Below are 24,433 nucleotides of genomic sequence, written 5' to 3'. Positions count from 1 at the left end.
GCAGTTCCGCGAGGAATTATTGCCCCTCCCATGAATCGGTATTAAGCTTTAAATTACTTAAAACATTTGAAGTTTTCTCAACAAGCAACAAAAATTACCCGTATTCTGAAACATCTGTGAAAACCGCAATAAAAAATAAATGACAATTGACGTAAATTTTGTATATTTTGTTACATAACGTTAAAATCGTATGTGGGGACATTGTATCGGACATTATAGTTTTATCCGATATCTCGTATTTTAGATTAAATTTATGAGAATTTACTATCAAAATAGAGATAACTTTTTATACTTTTTTTCCCTTATATTTTATTTTATGTAGCGATTAGCACTGTATTAAATAAATATCACGAAAAAACAGAAAATAGTAACCCTACGTCAATTGGGTTTGAAGGGGACAAATAGTCGGATATTGATATTCGACTCGAATAAAAAGAATTTGTTATTAAAATCCCTGATTATTGCATGAGTCGAAAGTGTGAGCTTTGTACAAAATACTAGTATAATAATTATTTACTTACGACATGGTGATTGCTCTGGTGTCCCTTTTTAATTGAACAGCTTAGAAAAATGACGGCAATGTTTTGTGCATGGTACACATAATTTGTATCATCTAGATCCTTTTTTCTCGAAATTCCGTCTTTTCAAAGAAAAAAAAAACCGACATTACCTCATCGACCAAGTATGTCGTGCTTGTTCTAGACAGACTTTTATATCGTTTGGTGGAATCTTTTATATGCTTTTTACAATATTCCGAATTTCCCAAAACTTAAAGTGTAACGCGGGACAAGGAAATAATATTAAAAAATGAAGGTTTAATTGATTTTTACTTAATGAAAAAAGTCTGTTACATATACAAAATTGCAATATTCTGAAAGTAGAATTTAAAAGCTTTAAAATGATATATAACACTATAGAAGATCACTTTTAATGTTTATTAATCAATGACTTGAATGTGTCTTGTCCGCGATTTCACTAAAATAATACCAGTATGGTGCGACGTTTCTAAGCAGTTCAACCTTTAGAAGTAGTAAATAAGCAGCCTGGTGAATCTCATTCAAAGTTTGTGCGATCAAGGAAAATAATTGAATTAAATTGGATTAAAAAATTACAGACAGTCTACCCTCTCGGTCTTAATGATAATATCATGGGAATTGGTAATATATCTAGAACCGATTCCGTTAACATTTTGGATATAGTTTCTAAAACTGTTCGTAAAAACCGTTCTCACGGTCGCAGGACAAATCGCAATCAAAGAAAATTTCGGACCAATCATACCAATATTTCGGACCTAATTTCTATTTCAAAAAACAACGGCAGACATTATCTGTTAACAAAACTCTGTTCATTACCGGTTAATAAGTAAAATAAAATTTTGGAGGATTGCAACACAATTTCATATAGCAGTCCTAAGTATGAAATTGTTCAAATTATTATGGCATATTGTTATTCTAAACTATTTCCCAAAATTGATCGCCCTGAAGATCATAAAAAACATTTTACTAAAATAAAGTATGTCAATAAAGGTTTTGATTTTGTAAATATTGCCGGTATATTTAACGACCATTCTGTTAAAGAACAAATTCCTGGATATTTTGACAATACTGAGCTACCTCTTATTTGTTATATTTACAAGAAATCTACCCGGAAATTTGTGTTTAATTATAGTCAGCTGTGTAAAGATGTTAATATCAGTGAAAATACATCTACTTCATGTAATTGTAGTACCTCCGAATATATTTATGGACCCATTTCCCATGTTATAACAGGAGATCTTAACATCTTTCAAGACCGAGAGTTAAAATCATTCCTCAGTAAAGGACCTAAATATCGTCCCCCGTCAATTATTAATTAAAATGAGTGTCGTAATATCATCCACGACTCACTCCATACTTACTGTATGAAATGGATAAAACGAGAAAAAGCTGACAAAAAATCTTTGGACTCTTTTTTTAATTCAGTAATAAAGATAGTTGATATACGTATTCAACATTTTAAAGAACATTTTACTATTAACAATAACCACAAAAAACCTATTTCTCGTATCAAACATAAACTAAAAGAACTAGCCAAGAAATTTGTTTTTGTCCCGGCCGATAAAGCTGCTAATAATATTATTATTGTTTGACGTAAATTTTACATTGAGGTTCTGAAAAAAGAAATCACCAATTCACCAACATTCCAACTGACTCCATTTTCAGAAAACGACATCTGTAACAAACATAAACTTTTAGCTACCGCTTTACAAGCAGAGCCAAATACAATGAAAGTCCCAACTATGTACTGGCTTCCGAAGCTACACAAAACACCATACAAATATAGATTTATTTCGTCTTCAAGCCATTGTTCCACTACTAAATTGTCTATTCTTCTTACCAGCACACTTGGTACAATTAAAAACCTGATAATAAATTGTTCAAATAAGGCCTTCGAAAATAGTGGAATTAATTACTTTTGGAGTGTCAAGAACTCGTTGGAAGTACTTGATAAATTGCATGCTTATATTGGTGATTTTAAATCTGTTCAAAGTTTTGATTTTTCTACCCTGTATACCATATTGCCTCACATTCTCATTAAGAAAAATTCACACATCTAATTAAATGGGCATTTAAAAAGTCAGCATGTGAATATATATGTTCAAACTCTTTTAGGTCATTTTTTAGTAGCAATAAACAAAAAAACTATGTCAATTGGACATGCTTTGATACTATATATGCCCTTGAATTTTTACTAGATAACATTTTTGTTCGCTTTGGGGATTCCGTATATCGTCAGATTATCGGAATTCCAATGGGGACTAACTGTGCACGACTTATTGCGAACCTGTTTATGAGTTACAATTTATGACAAAAATAAGCAAAGACCCATCAAAACAACATCTGATAAACAAATTTAATAATACTTTTAGATATTTGGATGATGCTCAATAATGACGACTTCAGTATGTATATTAAAGAAATTTATCCTGTTGAACTTACTTTAAATAAAGCTAATACTAACAATGACCATTGCCCTTTCCTCGATCTTGATATCTATATCACTAACGGAAAGCTGAATACAAAAATTTATGATAAAAGAGATGATTTTTCATTTCCTATCGTTAATTATCCATTTTTAGATGGTGACGTTCCCTTGTCACCATCTTACGGTGTTTATATATCTCAACTTGTACGATTCGCTCGTGTATGTAACAATGTTTTAGATTTTAACGAGAGAAATTTATGTATTACTGAAAAATTATTACACCAGGGTTTTCGATATCACAAACTAGTCAAAACATTTACTAAATTTTATCATCGGTATAAGGACATCATTCGTAAATATAGCTCAACATGCAGACTTCTTATACGTTCAGGTATTTCACATCCAATTTTTTATGGAAATATTCTTTATAAAGCACAAAGGTGTCAGTATTCACCTCAAAAACTAACGAAACCTTTGAAGAGACTTATTAAGAAGGGATATAGTTACGATACTGTTGTCATGTCATTAAAGATTGCATATTTTGGCGTTAATATTGATTCACCTATAGCATGTATAGGGTCTTTGCATCGGAACTAAACACATTTATTCAAAAACCAGTTGTTGGCATGACACGGGTTATGTTCTTCTCATATATGTTATGATGGTATGATACTCAACCCCTAACGGGAAGGATTGTGCCTGATGTTCATATGATGAAATCATAATCTTTCAGTCAGTTTAATTGAAGTCTGGAGCTGGCATGTCAGTTAACTGCTAGTAGTCTGTTGTTATTTATGTATTATTGTCATTTTGTTTATTTTCTTTGGTTACATCTTCTGACATCAGACTCGGACTTCTCTTGAACTGAATTTTAATGTGCGTATTGTTATGCGTTTACTTTTCTACATTAGTTAGAGGTATAGGGGAGGGTTGAGATCTCACAAACATGTTTAACCCCGCCGCATTTTGCGCCTGTCCCAAGTCAGGAGCCTCTGGCCTTTGTTAGTCTTGTATTATTTTAATTTTAGTTTCTTGTGTACAATTTGGAAATTAGTATGGCGTTCATTATCACTGAACTAGTATTGATTGATTGATTGTTGGTTGCTTAACGTCCAGTGGCAAATATTTCATGCATATTCAGGACGATACACTGAACTAGTATATAATTGTTTAGGGGCCAGTTGAAGGACGCCTCCGGGTGCGGGAATTTCTCGCTACATTGAAGACCTGTTGGTGACCTTCTGCTGTTGTTTTTTTCTATGGTCGGGTTGTTTTCTCTTTGGCACATTCCCCATTTCCATTCTCAATTTTATGACATTTTTTCTACAACCGATATACTGAAGGATGTGAATTACATTCTAAAACATTTAGATACAGCGTTCCTGAGCAAGTGCAAAATAGATGGAAATTTTATCTTTTGGTAGTGAGTAAGTCAACACATTGTATTATAAATAACTTAGTAGTATGACCCTAAGGTTTGTAATCTACTATATGTTTGCTTATAAATAAAGACAACAGTACTATACCGCTCTTCGAAAGTCATCAATTGATTGAGAGAAAACAAACCTGGATTACAAACTAAAACTGAGGTGAACACATCAACATTAGAAGAAAACAACGAACCAAAGTCCAACAAAAACCTAAAACGACAATGCAACACACACAGAAACAACAACTGCCATTTTCCTGACTTGGTACAGGACATCTTAAGAAAAAATGATGGGTTAAACCTGGTTTTGTGACTAACCAAATCTCCCGCTTTTATGACAATGTTAAAGATAACATTCAATGACAACATAACATGGCAGGACTACAATACAAATAAATGGTAGAACATACAGGACAGAGAAAGACTCGAATAAACAAAACAACAAAACATTACGACAAGCTAATATCTATTAAAGCTACCAGGCCCACACCTTAATACGCCAGACGCGTGTTTCGTCTAAATTACACTCATCAGGGACGCACAGGTAAAAAAAAAATTCTATTATCAATATAGACAATAAATGATTTTTCAAATTTGCAACCAATGTAGTACCGGTAAATGTCAGCCTGTGGACATAGTTCCAGCAATTGTGAGATCACTCGACATGAGGAGTCTAAGTGTGTCCATCTGCTCGTAATATACAGTAAACTGGTTCCAAATTTTAGTTAAGGTTCTAGAATTACTTTTGAATAACACACAGTCGTATAAATTCACTAAAATATGAAAAACAGAATATGAAAAAGAGACTCCCTGGCGGTCCTGTGTGAAAAAGAAATAGTTTTTCTCTTTTAACTATTACATTACATGAAAATTTAATCGTAAAAGTTTTACTTTTAGCAATTAAAATTAATTGTTTATTTATCAAAAAATAATTCAACTGCTTGTTTTTGTATAATTAGAGGGAAGCAGGTGTCCATCAGACATGGATGTTTTTTTTTTGCACTATCGCCATCTTAATTTGTGTTACAACTTTAATCCTGAACACTATATCGACTATCCTGGACACATCCAACCAATGTGTTCGTCATATGGAGGAGAATTACTGAGAATTGACTCACAGGAGCGCCAAACGTACACATACCATATTATAGGTTGGTTGATCAAAGTATATAACATTCATTAAATGTAAAGAAATGATACATAAACACATTATCAAAGTAGCCGTACATACAACATCATCAAAGTCCTTCTGTCCAAGAGTTGTTGTTATGGAACTTGCTCGTTTTTAAACGGTTGAAACACCTTTACGTATACACCTTGATTAATCCATTAGAGCCATTGACGGAATATATTTTCCGGATGTTTAACTATCTTTTACTGATTTGGCTATGCTGTGTCCTGTCCAGCTTCGGTTAATTCATTCGTATACCGCTTTCTAAAGAAATTGTTTTACGTCTCATACATTTGACCTTTATCTTTTGGGAATGAAGAGAAGAATGTGTATTTTCAATTTTGACACATCTCACATTACCATGATTATCCCTGTGTGTTGAAGTGTCAGTTAAGTCAGCCATGCATGAAAAACAAAAATAGCTAACATATATAAAAATTCATAGCAATTTATATTTAAAGACGCTTTCAGTTTAAAATCAATTTTGATATTCTAGCATTTTTACCTTTTTTATGTTTTTCATTACTACACCTCTTTGTGTTTTGTAAATTTGAATCTCCTTTTTCAGTTCTTTGGCGAAAATGACGATTTAAATTATGAAAATTTAAAGATTGAACAGAAAAAACAACACCATCATAGATGGTAAAAAAAAAACAAAACATTATGACCTGTATTATCAGTTGACTTATCAAAAGATTGGATTTTCATGATCGGCGTCAACAAGTTAGACAGGAACGGCTCTTCTGCCTAATGCACTTCTCATCAGCACTGTTAATTGGTTGTATTCACGTTCACGATTTTTAGTTTTCTATGTATTTTTTTTTGTGGGGTAATACTGTTATTATTTAAAATTTATCAGTGATCTATGCCCTTTTATCAAGTTAGCATTGTCCTCTTAGTATCGTCATATTTATTTTTACAGAAGGAAGAACAACTATACGTGTAGCTATACAAGGGCACTCATACAATCTGAGTTTTGCATGGATTTTAGATGACGGAGCTTCACTTCCATTTACAACCTGGTGTTCCGGAGCACCTTTAATTGGCAAATTTTATTTACAAATTTTTCAAGATGATTGTTGGACTGAGCAAGATGATTTTAACCTATAAAAGAATAACATTTTTCTTTGTAAAAGAAGACCATAGATTGATTCGCTTCATAAAGGTTTTATAATGTCAATGACACATACGTATATAATTTGTTACAAATAAAATGTAACATTGGGTCAACTGGTGTAACTCATTAATAAAAACAACTCAAGGTTGGTGTATTAATAGGTATTTTTTTTTTTTTTTTTTACAGTTTTCCACCTTTTTTTTGTTTGGTAAATCGTCATTAGTACTTAATATGTCATATAATTTGACGTCTTTTGACTGGAAATTGGATTGATTGTTAGAAAGAGCTTCCACATATCTGAACTGTTAATTTTATGAGACCGTATACAAAATATTCTTCCAGATACAACAGTTATTTATTAAACTAAATAAACAATATACAACAGCACCCGTGCTTGTTCCGACTAACACTACAAACTGCTCAGAGTCTGAATTGACCAGTTTTTGTGCTTGACCAGTAAATTCAAGCACACATTTTACTCGACAACTCCCGACATTGTCTCGACTGTACTTAACTGTACTTATGTGTTCTCGACTAGGTCTCGACTTTACTTAATTAGTCTGATTCAGTACTTGGTGATCTTTGTGTAGTCTGAAATGGTCTTGACCAAGGCACGACCTGTCTTGACTTGTCTCGACCTGTCTCAACTAGTCTTGACCTTCAAATTTAGTTTTGACTGGTGTAAATATCAGCTTATCTAACTAAATCAAATATTGATCTTACAAAATTCAAGCTTATTAGGTAGTTTGATTTATTGCTGTGAAACGAAGGAATTTAATTTTACAATAGGTAAAAATAAAAATTATTATATAAATTCAGATAGGCATCTTTAAATTTTTTTATAACTTTTTCAAATCAACTGGGATTTTCATCAAACTATGCAGCTATCTTAGATATATCTTAAGCTTACTGAATCTCATGTCATTTTGTTTTTTGTTGTATTGCTGTAAAATTTAAGAATTAAAGTAATCTTGGTAAAAAAAGCTAGGATTTGCAATTCGGACAAAATGGAGATAGTACACTTTAATTTTTTTAATAACTTTTTCAAATCAACTTGGATTTTCATCAAACTATGTAGCTGTCTTAGATATATATTAAGCTTACTGAATCCCAGGTCGTTTTATTTTTTGTTGTATTGCTGTCAAATTCAAGAATTGAATTAATCTATGTCAAAAAAGCTAGAATTTACAGTTCGAACAAAATAGAGATAGTACACTTTAAATTTTTTAATAACTTTTTCAAATCAACTTGGATTTTCATCAAACTATGCAGCGGTCTTAGATATATATTAAACTTACTGAATCCCAGGTTATTTTTTTGTTGTTGTATTGCTGTCAAATTCAAGAATTAAATTAATTGCAATACTCATAGAAGAAGACCCTATACCAATACTGAACGAATAACAATGAGATGAAGAACAACGAGTTGTTGACGTATTTCTAAACTATGTTGAAGTCCTTCCTTTAATCACAAAGTGATTAAAAATTCATCTAGAGTTGTCTCTCTTTATCTGTTGTTTTACAGTAATTCACAAATGCCAAAATTAACATTATACAGACTTTCTGTATATTATACTCATTTGTGTAGAGGTTCCATCCTCTGTTTTTCATTTATAACTAATACAAAAACAATCCTTTGAATTAAACATACATTTTATTACACCAACTTGTATTTACATCTTCATGACTAGAATATACATTTTTACTTTGTGGCATTACTTTGGCCTATCAGCTGACCTATGTTGACATAGTGTCATAAAACCCCTGGTAGTTAAACACGGTTAAACCACCACCTACCATGGGGAGTGACCGGGGAAAACACTCGTATTACCAATGCTCCAGTTATTAGTGCCCCACCTGTTGGCAGGTGTAGGCATCCCCTCTATAAGATGAGGTGGAGAAAGTCCCAGAGTTACCCATCTGTAGACCCCACCGTTACCATTAACCACATTTTCCAAACTTGCAAATTGTAGAACTTGTCAGGCTCAGAGCAAGGGCCGAGTGAAATAATCCCCAAATCACTACCAGTCTGCCTGGACCGCCACATGAGAGCCTCAGTTAGCTACCAAATCTGACTGGGTTCGCACTTCCACAAAATTTTCATTTTTGAATCATTGGAAAAGTTCATTTTGTTGTGCGTAGGAAAGACTCAACCCCACTTGTATATTATTTAAGAAAACCTGATTTCCAGTTTGTGACAAATGAGTTCCATCTGTTCTGTATAAAGACACTTCACTTGCCCTAATGTTCTCATGTAATATAGCTTTTCCCCCGTTTACTATTACAAAGTTTTTGACCACTGAATTCACTCTTTTTCTCGTCTGTTCGATTATTGCACCCGCATTCAAGGGGGCAAAATGCCAGTACCTCGCTGTAGCATTGAAGACCATATTATAATAACATTTTTAAATAAAGCCTTGTAACGTAGGATAGAACATTTTCCATTTTCGATTAAACCCTTCCCTGTCAATTCTAAATCTGTCAAATCATTAGCTCCATAGTGAATTATTATAAAATGAGGAGAAGGTAAAAAATTTCTTTTTGCGTTCAGTCGGGAGTCCAAATCTTTAATCTGTAAACCAGGTTGCCCAATCAAGTATGTTGTTACACCTTTTGACCCCAGTCCCAGGTTGTTCCTACCATATTTCTCCGCCTCTACGTTGGCCAAATGAACAAGGGAACTTCCAACAATCCATAAAATCTTGGAACCTGTGAAAACCTGTAGCTTGTTAGCCTTTTGAAACTAGAAAAATTGTAACCTAATATAGCGAGAATAAGCATGCGATTTCCATCTGCCTAATCTCATAATTACCTCCTCTGAGACCCCCTGCCTGGCTAGTTCCGTGGCTCCCCCAATTCTAAAACTATGTGACCTAAAATGACTTTTACTAATATGAAGAAAATGTAAAGGTTTTTCCAGTATACTACTGAATTGGTATCTAGTTAAAGGCATACCAGCATAATGGATAAACAAATCTGTATTGTTACAGGTAGGTCGTACCTTTAAATATTCGTTATTGAGTCGTACCGGACAGTAGTTTTTTTCCGTTCTCAGGTATCAACAAAGTAACAGACTTTCCCCTTTGGTCAGTTTTTGACCACCTTACTCTTAGCTCCTGGACTTTTCTCCTAACTAAAATATCAGAAATTGTTAAGTTGGAGCCATTTATAACAGACTTGGATTTTGAAGTAGTGATTTCCCCTACTCTTATCAAACCAAAGAAGGCAACAGAAAAAAACTGCTGAAAATAAAGCAGCTTTATATTTATTCTTACATACTTTATCTAAACAACTAATCATATCTGATAACAATTGCACTGTAATTGGTGCTCTAATGTCATTACGTTTTCCCCCTTGAATTCTTTTTATTCCTTCTAATGCCTTTCCAATTATAAAAAAAATTGTAGTATCCTGTATCCCTTGAATTTTATGATAGTATGAAACTCCTGATATATAAGATGATATGGTCCCCCCGAAAGACCCTGTACTGACAAAAAAGCTATAAAATTTAACCAATCATTGTCTGGCACCGGCCAATCCTGTTTCAATTTATAAGATGATCTAAAAGTACAAAGTTTTGACAGAGCCAAATTGTATGATTTTTGTGTATTTTTGGACACACCTTGATTGACAATATAATCAGCCACCTGACTTAAATGTTCCAGATCTGTGTTGGAATTTTGGTTGGCCACTGGTCTGCTTTTGGAGCTAGGCTTCTGAACTTCCCCCACTGAGAACGAGAAAGACAATCAACAATTTGGTTTTGTTTTGAAGGGATATAAATTGCCTTAACTAATGTATTATTTTTTAAGTTCATTAAAACCATCTGTCTTACTAAAGTCATAACTCTATTTGATTTGCTCGTTTTCATATTAATGATTTGAACAACCGCCTGATTATCAACATGAAAAATAACTTTTTTGTTAACAAAATAGGATTCCCAGGACATAATAGCAGCAACAACTGGAAACAACTCTAACAATGTCATATCTCTGGTGTTTCCAGTCTCAACCCAATGTTTTGGCCATATGCCTTGGGCCCACTGACCTGCAAAATAGATCCCATACCCGCATTTGGACCCCCTGCACTATCAGTGAACAACTCTAATTTTTTATTTGAAACCCATTCATTGTCTGTTATTACAGTGACACCATTGTATTGTTTTAAAAAGTCTAACCAAACTTCTAAATCTGCTTTCATCTGCTTGTTTACTCGAATTTTGTTCTTACCCTGATTGTTGAATTTATGAGTCTGCGACAGAAGGTGCGGCCTGGAGCAACTACCTTACAAGCAAAATTCAGAAGCCCAAGAAGGGATTGCATATCTTTAAGAGTTATTTTAGAACTGTCCAAGGTATCTCTGATTTTTTGTGAGAGTTTGACAAGTTTTTCATTTGGAAGTCGCATGATTAAATTCTGTGTATCAAATTCTATACCCAAAAACATAAGTTATGTAGTCGGCAAAGTAGTCTTGTCAATAGCAAGAGGAATACCTATTTTGTTGCATACCTCTTGGAATAACTTCAAAGTATTGCCAACTTTTGATGTTTGGCTCGACTCGACAAAAAGAAAATCATCTAAATAATGGAGGATATCATCATTTCCGCTTTTTAGCTGTATTATCCAATGCAAAGCTTTTGCAAATTTCTCCCACAGGGCACAACTTATTGAGGCCCCCATAGGGAGCATTTTATTAAGATAATATTCACCCTGAAATTTTATCCCCAAAAAATCAAAATCGTTCGGGGCAATTGGCAACAAACGAAAAGCCGCTTTTACATCACACTGACTTAATCGGGCAAACGTTTTGTGTCTATTAATCAAAATGCTGCTTCGTCCACTGAACTGTACTTGACTGAACAATGATCTTTATCAATCAAATCGTTTATTGAATTATTCTCAGGATAGGATAAATGTTGAATAAGTCTGAAATCCCCATCCTTTTTGGCACTAGCCTCATTGGTGATACCTGAAGTGTGGGAAAAGGTGGGTATCTGAAAGGACCAGCAATGCAACCAAGTTTAACTTCCTTCATTAATTTTTCTGTAAAAAATTTGGGTAGCTGTAATGCACTTTTTAAATTAGAACTCTCCCTTGGTTCCCTAGAGCCAAAATATTTTAATGAAAAACCGTATTTGAAACCAGATATAATTTCATGTGCTACATTGTTAAGTGGGTAGAATTCTAAATAATTTTCCAAGACTGATACTTTTATAGGAATATTTCCCAATGAATAAAAATTAATACTTTTTGTTACTTCTTCCTTGGGCCCGGTTATTACATTGGGCCTTTCTGTGTTTGCCACTGCATATTTCACACATGTGTTTAAACCTACAACGAGGGAAGTAGGGACAGTCATTACCATTATTATAGTATTTACATGACATATTTACACTCCCACTAGTTACCTGTGATTGTTGATGTGTTCTATTGTTTGAAAGTGTAGCTGCATTTGAGTTATAATTACCACGATTTTGTGTATTTGTTCTATAACCCTGTGATTGCACTGACACACTGTTATGTACTGTGGGAGATGTGATGTGTAATAGCCAATATTCACCGTGTATATTTCCCCAAGATAAATTTGGATTCTTTTCTATTTTTAGCCTAAATTGCTCGTCATAGGTGGCCCAGTTTTCTGACCTTGTTGCCGCTAATCTTATATTGCGCATATATTTTAACAATTCCTGTGCCCGTGTGCTGTATTTCTCAATGTAGACACTCATAAAAATCATGAATGCTGAAGTCCATTCATTTATTGACAAATAAACCCCCGACGATCTTTTTTCAATGCAAATTTTCCCCCTTTTTAATTTCAAATCGCCCTCGTCAACCTCTTCCATTTCTTTTTGCGTTCTCAAAAGAGAATGAAGCTCTATAAACTTTCCCTCCCAAATCTTTTCTTTAATTTTAAAAGACACGTGTTCCCCCACTGTGTCATGAATGCTAGATTCTCGTGACGGAGTGAAATCAATGGAATTATTTGCAATTTCGTGCCTTAAAGAGGGGAATGCCCGTGCATCCTCCTCCGACTCATTACCTGATGAGATATCAGTAGTTTCCTCAGGTACTTCTACCACCACATGTCCGACCTCTTTTGTTTTCTTGGCAGGTCTTCTCCGGCCAGCTCCGTCTTTCTTTTGGGCAATTTCTTCGGGCTGCACTTTTTTTCCTCCTGTCCTGCTGGTCGTTCTTCTTTTCTTCCCCATGGCCCTTGATGGCGACCCTACGGCATTTCTCTTGTTAGGCATCTTCTTTTTGGATACTTTAACTTATTTGCGTAACACTTGCTTTCTTGTCGACAGCAAATTAACAAGTGCCCGATACGGGAATTCCAAAATTCTATTCTAGCTGATACGGGAATTCCAAAATTCTGATTCATGCTGCGAGCGCCGCTATAGCCATGCCAAATATGGCATTAAGCTACAGGTTGCAACACCCACGCACCCACACGAATATTTGATTGAATTAAACCAGATTATTGAAAATATAAAATAATCTAGGTCAAAAAAGCTAAAATTTGCAGTTCGAACAAAATAGAGATAGTACACTTTAATTTTTTTAATAACTTTTTCAAATCAAGTTAGATTTTCATCAAACTATGCAGCTATCTTAGATATATCTTAAGCTTACTGAATCCCATGTCATTTAGTTTTTTGTTGTATTGCTGTAAAATTTAAGAATGAAAGTAATCTTGGTAAAAAAGCTAGGATTTGCAATTCGGACAAAATAGAGATAGTACACTTTAGTTTTTTTAATAACTTTTTCCAATCAACTTGGATTTTCATCAAACTATGTAGCTGTCTTAGATATATATTAAGCTTACTGAATCCCATGTCATTTTGTTTTTTGTTGTACTGTTGTCAAATTTAAGAATTAAATTAATCTAGGTCAAAAAAGCTAAAATTTGCAGTTCGAACAAACTAGAGATAGTACACTTTAATTTTTTCAATAACTTTTTCAAATCAACTTGGATTTTCTTCAAACTATATAACTACCTTGGTGATGTATTAATTTTACTGAATCCGAGGTTTTTATGAGGTTTAGTGTATTGCTGTCAAATTTAAGAATTAGTTTAATCTAGGTAAAAAAGCTAGGATTTGCAGTTTTGACACAATAGAGATAGTACACTTTAATTTTTTCATAACTTTTTCAAATCATCTTAGATTTTCATCAAACTATACAACTATCTTTGCAATATAGTGATCTTACTGAATCATAGGTTGTTATTTAGTTTGGTGTATTTCTGTCAAATCAAAGAATTTAATTAATATAGGTCAAAAAGCTACGATATTAGAAATATATCTTTCCTCATATATTAAATGATATTAAATTTTTGTTTTAACAAAAAATAGGTGTCTTATTTAAAAATTTCATAACTTTTTCAAATTGACTTAAACAAAATAAACACCTTTTTTTGTTAAAACAAAAATTATATTAAAATATTTGTTTTGTCAAATTAAATGACATGGCACTATACATGGTTTAATTACATCAACACACACGAGTTTTACAGGTAAAAAGAAAGCCCTACTTTTCTTAAACTCGTGTATTACTTATCTAGTGAATTAAAAAAGCCTTGCGATTTAGATTTAACAGGATGTTGCAACTTTGAATAAATGTTATTTAGTAATAGTAAAAGTTCAATGATAAGTTAATATTGATATTAAAAGACCTCCGAACAAAAAGGGGTGTTCAGATTTGAACAGCCCTTTTTTGTGATGAGGTCTTTTAATGTCAATATTAACTTAATCATTGAACTTTTACTGACTTACAAACCGGCAAAAAAAATAAGAAAAATACATAAAAAGCACTAACAGAAACCTGATTCCCCTGAACTGGACGAGTCTAAATATGTTCAACTTGAATGATAGTTAAACAGTACTCAGACGGATATATACAAATATATATACCCTGTATACCACATTGCCTCACATTCTCATTAAGAAAAAATTCACACACCTAATTAAATGGGCATTCAAAAAATCAGAATGTGAATATATATGTTCAAACTCTTTTAGGTCATTTTTTAGTAGCAATAAACAAAAAAACTATGTTAATTGGACATGCTTTGATACTATATATGCCCTTGAATTTTTACTGGATAACATTTTTGTTCGCTTTGGGGATTCCGTATATCGTCAGATTATCGGAATTCCAATGGGGACTAACTGTGCACCACTTATTGCGGACCTGTTTTTGTATTGTTATGAGTTACAATTTATGACAAAAATAAGCAAAGACCCATCGAAACAACATCTGATAAACAAATTTAATAATACTTTTAGATATTTGGATGATATTTTGGCTCTCAATAATGACGACTTCAGTATGTATATTAATGAAATTTATCCTGTTGAACTTACTTTAAATAAAGCTAATACTAACAATGACCACTGCCATTTTCTCGATCTTGATATCTATATCACTAATGGAAAGCTGAATACTAAAATTTATGATAAAAGGGATGATTTTTCATTTCCTATCGTTAATTATCCGTTTTTAGATGGTGACGTTCCTTGTCACCATCTTACGGTGTTTATATATCTCAACTTGTACGATTCGCTCGTGTATGTAACAATGTTTTAGATTTTAACGAGAGAAATTTATGTAATACTGAAAAATTATTACACCAGGGTTTTCGATATCACAAACTAGTCAAAACATTTACTAAATTTTATCATCGGTATAAAGACATCATTCGTAAATATAGCTCAACATGCAGACTTCTAATACGTTCAGGTATTTCACATCCAAATTTTTATGGTAATATTCTTTATAAAGCACAAAGGTGTCAGTATTCACCTCAGAAACTTACAAAACCTTTGAATAGACTTATTAAGAAGGGATATAATTACGATACTGTTGTCAAGTCATTAAAGATTGCATATGTTGGCGTTAATATTGAGTCACTGATAAGGTCTAAACACATTATTTTTTAAAAACAGTTGTTGGCATGACACGGGTTATGTTCTTCTCATATATGTTATGATGGTATGATACTAAACCCCTAACGGGAAGGATTGTGCCTGATGTTCATAATCTTTCAGTCAGTTTAATTGAAGTCTGGAGCTGGCATGTCAGTTAACTGCTAGTAGTCTGTTGTTATTTATGTATTATTGTCATTTTGTTTATTTTCTTTGGTTACATCTTCTGACATCAGACTCGGATTTCTCTTGAACTGAATTTTAATGTGCGTATTGTTATGCGTTTACTTTACTACATTGGTTAGAGGTATAGGGGGAGGGTTGAGATCTCACAAACATGTTTAACCCCGCCGCATTTTTGCGCCTGTCCCAAGTCAGGAGCCTCTGGCCTTTGTTAGTCTTGTATTATTTTAATTTTAGTTTCTTGTGTACAATTTGGAAATTAGTATGGCGTTCATTATCACTGGACTAGTATATATTTGTTTAGGGGCCAGCTGAAGGACGCCTTCGGGTGCGGGAATTTCTCGCTACATTGAAGACCTGTTGGTGACCCTCTGCTGTTGTTTTTTATTTGGTCGGGTTGTTGTCTCTTTGACACATTCCCCATTTCCATTCTCAATTTTATTATAATTAACAGTTACAAAATTGAAATGAAAACGGACGGATTTAATGGCATTACATCATATAATTATTTATTTATGATAAAAAAAAAAAAAAAAAAAATAGCTTCTAAATAACACCAAAGGATAGTTTTATAAAATTAGGGGGTTAATTTGTACTTTTTTTGCCAACTTTCACAAAATAACGATTTCTTATTTAAAAAATCACGCAATCAAAACCCTATACAGACCTCATTTATAACTGACCAATGAATCATAGTATGCCCTACAACTTCATGCTATATATACTTGATGTTTTTGATCTGTTGACAGATGAAGATGAAGTAATCATGAAATAGATTCGTAAAGATCAGACCTTATAAAACAGTAAGTAAACTCTTCCAACAATTAGCTTTTTAAACAGCTTGTTTCAGAACTTATAATCGGACAGACCTAGATGCATAAGGTCCTTCACAATATTCATCCGGTAAATGTTCCTTTTGTTTCTGATTTGGTAATTTAATAATTTTCCTACATTACCGATTACGTTAAAATGCAAAATAATAAGTTTTGTCTATTCAGTCCAATTAATTAATAGATCTTACTTTATTTGTGTTTTTTTTTTAAATAAAAACTATATATGCAAACTTCAATGAATAAAACCGTATTAAACTAGGTTTCACTGGCCCGATCAAAACGTGTGAAGTGAGATATATTCGCAAGTTCAATGCATTATATGAAAACAAACTCTTTACAGCAGATTCAATTGAGTGTGTAGCGAAAGGTAATATATTTGGTTAGCGTGCTTGTTAGCTGAACCGTGAAGGCATTATTAGGTCAGGTCTACTACCCTCTTTTCGAAGTAGCATAGTCCAACAGATAGATCGATTGGTTTTCTGTCGGACTAGTCTATTCTTAAAGTAGGGTAGTTTACTAACCTAACAATGACTACACGGTTCAGCTTAGAAGCAAGCTAACCAAAGATATCATCTATGGCTACAAACTCAATGGAATCTGCTGTAATATAGTCGTCCGTTATTCCCTTTTCAAGTCTAAATGAAGCACAAACACCTGAAAAAACTTTTATCTGTCTTAGTTTTATCCTTGCCTGACAAAAAATAATCATATGTTATAAATCGTATCAAAACAGTAGATAAGAACCATAGTGAAAAAATATTTAAAACTTTTTAATAAGCAGTCAGTTATGTGATAAACTCAAGAGAACCCCCCCCCCCCCCAAAAAAAAAAAAAAAAAAAAAAAAACAAAAACAAAACAAAAAAAAAAACTAAACAAACAACAACATAAAAATATAAATGGAAATTGTCAATAATAGCATTTTACAAGATCTTGTCTTTATGTGCTAAGTACTAGTACAGAGAAATCAATTAAATTGATTGATTGTTGTTTGCTTTACGTCCAGTAGCAAATATTTCATGCATGTTCATGACTATAACACATAAATTTTAAATGCAATAGGTAGGTCGTACAATAAGTGGTCGACAGTGAGGTTGGACGTGAAACTTTAAAATACCACTGGAAAATGAGGGTATATTGAATAGGGGCAGAAATTTAGACTTGAAACAGCTGGCAATATTCGGACCACTCAAAATAATAGGTGCAAGAGTTTTTAATTTGCCGAGAGCGTTGATCCATAAAATCTACCCTGAAGTCGATCATAAATATAGGAAGATGTGGTGTGAGTGCCAATGAGACAACTCTCCATCCAAATAACAATATATAAAAGTAAACCATTATAGATCAATGTACGGCCTTCAACACGGAGCCTTGGCTCACACCGAACAACAAGCTTCAATAAAGGGCCCCAAAATTACTAGTATAAAACCATTCAAACGGGAAAACCAACGTTCTAATCGATATAAAAAACGAGAAACGAAAAACACGTATAAATTACATAAACAAACGACTGTACATCAGATTCCTGACCTAGGACAGGTGCAAACATTTGCAACTCCATGTTTACGTGTAGGTTACAATATAATTTCACGCATCCAATTTAGGTTAGATACTTTTAGCTCGCCTTTTTGTAACTGTGAGAATTCTGTGAAGGTGTATTGTATTTTAGTTTTTGGTATGATATTCTGTACTACCGATCACTACTGTCTCTTGGTTGGTCTCGTGTGGGGGTGTTCGCCTCGAGAGCGGGAGGTCATTTGTTCGAATCCCAAACGGGCCAAACAAAGACGTTAATTAAATTGGTATTCTATTTCAACGCTAAACACATGGCATCTTGGAGTAAGAGCACAGACTGGCCGGCTCAGAGTCGGAAATGTGTCCGGGTCGGATGACTTTTCTTCCTGCGAACTAATATCTTGTGAACTTACACGATAAAAAAAAAAACCGACTCAGCTTGTCAGTCTAGTAAAAAACGGGATTAATACTCTTATTATATTTACATGTTATCGTCCTGAATATTAATTTTATTTGCCGCTGGTAGTCATCCATTATCATTATTTATTTTACCATTATATTATACAGTGAAGTGTTGTTCTTTTACTGGTTTATATTACAACTTCTTAAATTTTCACAGATCAAAATTAAAATATGGCAGGTAAAAATTTTCAACCAAACACTTGTGACTATCTTTGACGGTAAATAACATTAAATCAAATGTGCCTTTTCGGTTATATAATATTTGAGCGTATTATTCTGTATTATATACGCATGATCTTTCTATAAAAAAAAAGACCGAATGTTGACTCTAAATATTTTTATTTATCTGCGTCTTTGGGTTGCTGTCGCATTAATGTATACCTTTACATGTATCTCCTTTTATTCAAAACCAAATGATTCGCTTCGGTATAGAAATATTGAAATCTCTGGAGCTCTCCCGTCCCATAGTATAACCTTGCTAAATGGGTGCGTTCGTTTGGCTTATAGGATATATAAATATGCAGCTTTGTCCGATCAAAATATAATAGGAATGCATATCCGATGCCTGGTTCAGTGATAATTTCACGCTATCTATACCTAAAAAAAACATTAGAGGGAAAGACGATCTACGCACGAGTTGAATGATTGAAATGTGTAAACAATTAGAAAGGTTAGCTAAATCTTTTCAAATAAGTCGCATGCCTGAGTTTTACAACATTTTTTGTGACTTTTGCTAGAACAATAGCAGATGAAACAAATATATAACAAAACTGATCAGCAAGACAATACAAAAAAAAAAAAAATGAAACGCCCAAAATAAGTTGAATCTTTTTATAAATTGTTGTCAACCTTTTTTATATTTTTTTTTGCTTTTGTTACAACTACATGTATTATACAATTCTTGAGATACAAATAAACTTGAAACATCAAATGTTGTCACCTAGACGGGACAGCTGTCATTGTACGCTTCAATATATGAGTTATTGCCACTCAATGAAGATTGTTTTTCTGTTCTAGTCCCCTCCCCTATTAGTTTTGTTAGAAATTATACATTGTAATCTTTGATTATTATTCGAATGTAAATAATAATAAAATATATAAAAATTGAAAAACTGTTTTGAGACCTTAATCAACTGAGGACATATGATTACACATCACTAAATGAAGCTGATTAATTTATTGCTCCTTTGTGTCCAGTGGCAAATATGTCATGCATATTCTCGACTATAGATGCAAAGTTGATCAATCTGAAGCAAATGCTTACAAATTTAGAGTGGCACTTTTTACAATAAGGCAGAGCGTTCGCTAGAGGTAAAACGAATGCCGTAATAGAATATATTTGAACCCTTATGATCGAACTCGTAAGTTAAGCTATAAGCCCTCCTTTCCTCTTTTTCTCCACGATAGACGAATGCCATAAACAAATTAAAACGGCATGAATATTTACAATCAATAACGGCCACTATAAGTAAATGAGATATGGCCTTTTTTTATAAATAAATTCCTATTGCAGACAACATCTCCCTGTTCGGGACAGGTTATTATTTCCACAAAATACTGGCTGATTATTGATCGGAGATATTTAAAGCAACCAAAAGCACTATGAATCAAACAAAATCTTAAATCGTAAATTAAGGTATTTTGCTGGGTGTTTTTTCCCGATCCTATTTCGAACCCCCTGATTTTAAGAGGGCGTATCTAATTAATCATGCCCGATTAACTTTAAGTAAATTGAACCTCAACTTAAAGACCTACATCGGGTAAATAAGTTCGAGGTACAATAAGTAGACAATAGAAATCTTTTGTGAGATGAGATCGTCCCAGGTTTCTTAGATAATTATTTTGCATTGAATAACAATGAAAAATGCACGAGCAGGTTTGTAAGAATTTAAAACTATCTGGTAGATGTGATCTTTTAATAAGTTTGCCCTAAGCAGAAGGTATTGCTTTATAAATCACCACAAATCAGAAGAACTATTTTAATAATTTCTTTAATGTTTCATCCCTTTTTGATATATTTATATAATATATATACCAAAAGGAATAAAACATTAATGGAATTATATAACTATTTTATACATACTTTTTCCCAAGTTATGAGGAAAGATATATTTCTGATATTGTAGCTTTTTGACCTAGATTAATTAAATTCTTAAATTTGACAGAAATACACCAAACTATATAACAACCTATGATTCAGTAAGATCAATGTATTGCAAAGATAGTTGTAGAGTTTGATGACAATCTAAGTTGATTTGAAAAAGTTATTAAAAAAATTAAAGTGTACTATCTCTATTCTGTTCGAACTGCAAATTCTAGCTTTTTTGACCTAGATTAATTTAATTCTTACATTTGACAACAGTACAACAACAAAAAAATGACCTTGTATTCAGTAAGCTTAATATATATCTAAGACAGCTACATAGTTTGATGAAAATCCAAGTTAATTGGAAAAATTATTAAAAAAATTAAAGTGTACTATCTCTATTTTGTCCGAATTGCAAATCCGAGCTTTTTTCACCAAGATTACTTTAATTCTTAAATTTACAGCAACACAACAAAAAACTAAATGACATGGGATTCAGTAAGCTTAAGATATATCTAAGATAGCTGCATAGTTTGATGAAAATCCAAGTTGATTTGAAAGAGGTATATAAAAAATTAAAGATGCCTATCTGAATTTATATAATAATTTTTATTTTTACCTATTATAAAATTAAATTCCTTCATTTCACAGCAATAAATCAAACTACATAATAAGCTTGAATTTTGTAAGATCAATATTTAATTTAGTTAGATAAGCTGATATTTACACCAGTCAAAACTAAATTTGACGGTCAAGACTAGTTGAGACAGGTCAAGACTGGTTGAGACTGAGTCGAGACTAGTTGAGACAGGTCGAGACTGGTTGAGACTGAGTCGAGACTAGTCGAGACAGGTCGAGACTAGTCAAGACAGGTCGAGACCGGTCAAGTCGTGGTCAAGACCATTTCAGACTACACAAAGATCATCAAGTACTGAATCAGACTAATTAAACAAAGTCGAGACCTAGTCGAGGACACTAAAGTACAGTTAAGTACAGTCGAGACAATGTCGAGACTGGTCGAGTAAAATATGTGCTCGATTTTACTGGTCGAGCACAAAAACTGGTCAATTCAGACTCTGAGCAGTTTGTAGTGTAACAAATTGATCCAATACCTATACTTTAATATTAATATATAGATAATTATTAAAAACCATTTACATAGAATAAATAAATATGAATTAAAAACATATCCAAATAGTAACGGAAAACAATGAGTTAAAGAAAATTACCAAACTCCTAGCCCAACGAAACCGACTAAAGGTCACTCAAATTGAGTTAAAAAAAACAGGCTTTGAACTCGGGTGGTTTGGATCGGTCAATACTACATGCTTCAAAATGTTTAAAATAGAAACAATATTTTTTTTAATCGCGTGATGGATACAAAAAGCTGTGTAAAATACTAAGAAATTTTATCAAATATACACAAGTACACCGTATAAACAGATGCGATACCTTTTATTTAATTGAACTTTTGGATGAATGATTACAACACTGGATGAAGTGTCAGACGACTGTCATGAAGAAGTTTTTATCTTGGTATTTTGAGAAATAGCTTCAATATTGTGTCCAACATTTGTATGATTGGTTATAACATAAAAAAAGTTTGGTTAGAGCAGTGTAAAAATATATCCATCATGTTACCTCATGTGTGATAGATTGATAATTTAAAATAAAATATCAGTATTGAGTGTAAAGTTTTCATGCATTTAAAATGTGATATGTAAATTAGTCGTCCTTTATCTTGATTTGTAAAGTTGCAGTCAACTATTGTCGTTTGTTTATGTGTTACATATTTGTTTTTCGTTCATTGTTTTACATAAATAAGGCCGTTAGTTTTCTCGTTTGAATTGTTTTACATTGTCTTATCGGGGCCTTTTATAGCTGACTATGCGGTATGGGCTTTGCTCATTGTTGAAGGCCGTACGGTGACCTATAGTTGTTAATGTCTGTGTCATTTTGTTTTTTTGTGGATAGTTGTCTCATTGGCAATCATACCACATCTTCTTTTTTATTATTGGTCTAGATCGTCATTTAAAAATGCAAATTTTCACTAAAGAGTGCGACTACTTTTTAAGATTTTCCATCTAAAAGTAGACAGTTGTACTTTTATGTATTTGTCTTATCATTTTGAAAATTCAACAAAACACCAGAATACTTATGTCAAATTCATTTTTTTCTTCAACTAAGCCACACAAGACGGGTTAACCTATATATAAAGTATCACTTCAGTTTTGTATTCTGTGTCAAAAACGGCTGTTGATTAGAGAAGCTCAAAATTGGACGTCGATTAGAGAATGCCAAAAAAATGGACGTCGATTAGATAGGCATAAAAGTGGCCGTCGATTTGGAAGGATATTTTATTGTGACGTCAGATTTGGACGTCGATTTGAGGAACGGACGTCGATTAGAGACCGGACGTCGATCTGAGTCTTACATATATAAAATACTAACCTATAAAGGAATATATAGTTAATTTACATAAACAATTTTGTATGGAAAAAGATGGCCGTAGCCCTTATTTCTATTTTTTTTTTCAAAAAACACATTATATGTTATACAATAGCATGACATGAACAGTTTGACAAATTGTAAACCAATCAATTCTTTATATTTAGATACCCATATCATGCATATACTTTAAAAACATAGTTCCTTGGTAATTCAAATAATTAAGAAGATGCAAAAGTAACATTAGTTGAATTTTTTATTGTAAATTAAGCAAGCACGCACATACTTTCTTGAATTATATTTGTTTCTCAATATCGTTTTTGTTTTGGACAGGTTTATTTAATTGAAGCACTAACCCTTTTGGAAGAAAATACTTTGATTTTTTTGGTTTACAGAAATGATATGAAAGCAAACTTATACATAGCATTTGCTTCAACAACAGAATGTGAAATATTGCAATAATGGATATTCAAAGGTAGCAGTCCTTAGACGGATAAAGGATGATTGGACAATTTAGCTGTTGAAAGGGAATAATAATAAGTTAATTTTTAGGATTGCAAATAAAAATGTCACAGACAATTTTTTTACAATGAGAAAAAGGGACGAAAGATACTAGAGGAACAGTCAAACTCATAAATTGAAAATAAACTGACAACATCATTGCTTAAAATGAAAAAGACAAACAGACAAATAAAAGTAAACAAAAACAACATAGAAAACTATACGCCACACGAACCCCACAAAAAACTGGGGTAATCTCAGGTGCTCCGGAAGGGTAAGTTTATCCTGCTCCACATGTTACAACCCTCGTGTTGCTCATATGTTATTGTCATCCTGGTAAATAGGTTTATCCGGTAGGTCACATTCATGAAAAGGGAAAAGGATTGAAGTTAAGACGTAAAAAATATATCCGATATCATTTGTGAAACGGTTCGCATGTGTAATCCTAAGAAGTTCCTGTATGAAGTCAGCCTCATAATGATAAAGAAACAATTTGGCATAAATTCGGCACAATTGCTTCTAATCGGAATGCCGACAGTCTGTTGAAAAACACGTCCCCCAAACTTAACATGTTGATTGTATTCAAAAAAGTTTTTTTTTAATACAACAATGTATATGAATAGTCGATATACGTAGAAAGGTCATTCTGATAATTCAAAGTAATGTTTAAAAGATGAAATACTAAACAAATACCACGTTAAAACCTGTGAATTAATTATTTTAATTCACATTTGTATAGACATTTTCTTTCTATCAACTTTTGTCAGTTAGTTTTCCAGATAAAAGAGGATATCGAATTAA

This window comes from Mytilus galloprovincialis, chromosome 6 (genome assembly GCF_965363235.1).
Source record: "Mytilus galloprovincialis chromosome 6, xbMytGall1.hap1.1, whole genome shotgun sequence".
Taxonomy (NCBI): domain Eukaryota; kingdom Metazoa; phylum Mollusca; class Bivalvia; order Mytilida; family Mytilidae; genus Mytilus; species Mytilus galloprovincialis.
The sequence above is the reverse complement of the archived record's forward strand: the minus strand, read 5'-3'. Positions refer to the sequence as shown.